This window comes from Priapulus caudatus, unplaced genomic scaffold (genome assembly GCF_000485595.1).
Source record: "Priapulus caudatus unplaced genomic scaffold, Priapulus_caudatus-5.0.1 Scaffold18, whole genome shotgun sequence".
In the NCBI taxonomy this organism is placed as follows: Eukaryota; Metazoa; Priapulida; class Priapulimorpha; order Priapulimorphida; family Priapulidae; genus Priapulus; species Priapulus caudatus.
The window spans coordinates 313,284-317,128 of NW_014577079.1; the positions used below are offsets into that span (position 1 = coordinate 313,284).

General features: G+C 43.2%; 1 protein-coding gene across 1 annotated transcript in view; it reads right to left on the reverse strand.

Annotated features, from left to right (window-relative positions):
• LOC106811078 (CCAAT/enhancer-binding protein gamma-like) overlaps positions 1-1,725 on the reverse strand; it is a 4,037-nt gene extending 2,312 nt beyond the window's left edge. Inside the window, exon 1 of the mRNA XM_014814606.1 lies at positions 1,506-1,725. The gene's annotated coding sequence lies outside the window, so the exon portion shown is untranslated. The remainder of the gene's footprint in view (positions 1-1,505) is intronic.
• Positions 1,726-3,845: the final 2,120 nt, after the last annotated feature.

A 3,845-nucleotide genomic window follows, 5' to 3' on the forward strand; every position in this document is an offset into this window, starting at 1 on the left:
GATTAACCTATTACTATTATCTAGATTAATCTATTATTATTATCTAGATTAATCTATTATTATTATTTATTATTATTATCTAGATTAATCTATTATTATTATCTAGATTAATCTATTTAAATAATAATAATAATAGATTAATCTAGATAATAATAATAAATAATAATAGGATTAGGGTTAGGGTTAGAATTAGGGTTAGGGTTAGGGTTAGGCACATTGGTTACTCCGACTCAGGAAGTGATGCTACGCCAGAAAGAAACGCTAATGCTAAGACTAGTGCTGCCACGTAGCGGTCGTCCTTTTGAGACATGTGAACGAGTGCTAACCTTGTTGGAGTCTGGGCAGAGCGTCGTCGAATATTTCCTTTTGTGAATTTATTTTTTTCTCATATAAATCTAGTTTTTTTTTTATTCGAGGCGCAATTTCGTGGCAATCGCTGGAATCCCAGAGAGAGTCGTCGAATATCTTTTCTTTTAGGGAATTTATAATTTTTTGATGTAATCTGTCGTTTTTTCGGACTCGCATCGCGGATGCTGACGCGCGCGCGGCTTGCTCGTTATTCCTCATCCTTTGCGCAGCCTCCGAGCTGCTGCCGGCGGCGGCGCGTCGTGGTGACGTCTGTCGTTTTCAGACGTGACGTGTTTTCCCGCGCTCTTTCCGTAATTCGGCTTATCCGTGCAGTGAAAGCGACCTAGCGTTCACCGACGGTTTTACGTCCGCGCTGCGTGTGCATGCGTGCGTGTACGCGTGTGTGTGCGTGTGTGTGTGCGTGTGTGTGTGCGCGCACGCGTGCGTCGGATGCGGGCGCGCAGCAGCACTACAATACATGAAGCCTGCCCGCGGTAGAGACAGGAGGGCGAGAAGTGTCGGAATCGTGCTAGGTTCAGGAACCCCTTACATACATACATACATACATACAGGAGTGAATAATAATAATAGATTAATCTAGATAATAATAATAATAGATTAATCTAGATAATAATAATAATAATAGATTAATCTAGATAATAATAATAATAATAATAATAACCCTAACCATAACCCTAACCTATTATATTGATATAATATTATATTTATATTGATGTAAATGACATTGGTTTTATTGGGACCCATGTTCTCTATCCTTGAACCGAATTGTCTATACGGTATTCTAACCCTAGCAATACCGTTTCTTGGAGCTAGGGTTAGGGTTAGGGTTAGGCACATTGCCATTGGTTTTATTGGGACCCTAACCCTACAACCGCGGGCCTCTAGGCTGTAGCAAATGCTAATTTTGCCAAATAATGTTAATTCAGTAATGCAGATTATAGAAATTTCAAGGCCACAATTTGTTGATCTAAATGCTTTCAAAAAATATTTGATACTATTTGTGGTGTACAAATGAAATGTGCACACTATATAGTCTACAAATACATGCAAATGCTCAATCCTATTTTGGGACCCATGTTACGTATTTACACATTTACGTATAGACTTAGTATAGATTCTAACTATTATATACGAACCGAGACGTCTTCGATGTTAACTTGAAACGTTCACACCTTCAGAGCGGTCGAAAACATACGTCGTACCGCTTGCACGCAATCGAATACACTACACGGGTTAAGAATACGGTTACGGAATAAGGATACCACACGCACATGTGTACGTGAGTGTTGCATCATCACGGTGACGTCATCGCAGACAGGTACTGTATGCAAGCTGCTATCGCGGTATGTGCGCATCATATAAGAACTGATGTTACGTGGTGCCCATCTAAAATGCGATGGTATTGCGCAATTCTCGGAAACTGATTCAATATCCTCCTCGTGCTTTTTGTGATGCTATCATGCGAATCGAGTGTGCGTGTTTGTTATTTAGACTGGGCCGGTATTTTTTATGGGGTTGAGTTGTCGGAATGAACGAGGGCTTGAGCAAGAGTAATGCACGTTTTCAGCACAACGTGCGGCATTTCTATTCAGTCTATATAGTCACACATGACTACATGGCCTGCCACGCGGGCACGTGCTGCGTGACAAATCCTCACGTGAAAACATCCGTTTTCGAAATTCTAGCTACTCAGGTGCGTGTACAGGGGGGGTTCAGGGGGTCCGGACTCCCTCCCCCCCTACTCGCACAGAAAACGCATCTGAGCGGGTCTAATTGAAAAAAAATCTGGGTGAGGGCCCCCAGACCGCCCCTTCGCGTGCTCGCAAGTTTGGGTTACGGTTATAGACCCCCCTCCCCCTGGTACAAATCCTGTACACGCTCCTGCTACTGATTTGGGTATTTATAGCGAAAGGAATTATAGGCGAATATCCCGTGCGCTAGGACAAATCTTACTATAAATTGGAGATTTTCTGTGTGTGTGTGTGTATGTGTGTCCGGCTATACGTTTCCGCACCGCTCAACGGATCCTCTCCAAACTTGGTCGAAACATTCTACAGATCATAACACGTTGCATGGGCTAATTGTTTTTTTTCAGTTTCATTTTTTTCACATTCCACGTTCAAAAACATTAAATAAGTGCGAAATTTTTGCACCAAGCGCGGTGCAACGTCACAACACGAAAATACAATGGCAATGTAAAAAACAATGTATAACCAAATAAAAGGCGCTCCATCTAAGATTTTCTAAGTCGCTCTATAATATCTAATCTAATATCTAAACTATCTAATCTAACTCAGAGAAATGTTATACATTGTTTTTACTATTGTTTCTTAAATTGGAGCGCATTTCGGCTTATAACACAAGTCAACGACTTTCCCAACCGCAAACATATTTAAACACATGCCCAAGCTAATCAGCAACGAAAACTCGCAACCTCCTGATGTCGCACGGTAAGATTTCAACCGGTAAACGTAAAACGTAAAACGTTCAGACTGGACGCTCAAATATCTCTTAGCAAGCTATCTTATTTTTTTAGTTAGTGTGTGTATGTCGCTACCGCGAGCGCGGCGTGTGTGTGTGTGTGTGTGTTTGTGTGTGTGTGTGTGTGTGTGTGGTGTGTGTGTGTGTCGTGTTTGTGTGGTGTTGTGTGTGTGTGCTGCTGTGTGTGTGTGTGGGTGTGCGTGTGTGGCGAGTGTGTGTGTGGTGTTGTGTGTGTGTGTGTGTGGTGTTGTGTGTGTGTGTGCGTGTAGTGTATGTGTGTGTCGTGTGTCTATGTGGTGCGTGTAGTGTATGTGTTTGTGTATGCTGTATGTGTGCTGTGCTTATGCCGGTCGGCGCGCGGTGTGTGTATTGTGTGGTTGTTTATGGCTTATGTGTGTGTGTGTGTGGTGTGGTGTGTGACTGTGGTGTGTTGTGGTGTGTGTGTGGTGGGGGGGGGGGTGTGTGTGTGTGTGTGTGTGTGTGATGTGTGTGTTGTGTGTGGTCTGTGTAATGTGTAAGCAGAATTCTGAACGCGCACACTAACGGGCGATGGACCTAGCCGCACAATGCGTCATCCAAACGCGTAACAATTTCCTTCAGTACTGAGACTAGCAAATAGCTTCGTGTCATGGCATAATCATACGACAGGGTATGCAAAATAAAGCTGCTAGTCCTCCCATTTCACTGCGCGTTGTCTTTTATATAAAAGGGATTTTGAAATACCTCCGATGGTTTTGTTGTACAGTTCCGCAATTCTCCAAGCAACCGGTGCAGCGGTGCCGCGGTACAGCGGTACGGTGCGCGAGCAAGATAAAAAACCATCTGACGTCACGTCACCACTTCGCAATGTTATGTTGTTGAAAGCAGAGTTTAGCGTTGGCGCTGATATACCTGATTTTCAGCGACCACTCTTTACTTGTTGGGAACGGCGCAGTCAAATGGGGAGGAACTAGACGTTTATTTGGTCCATAAAGTAGTATATTATGCATGACACG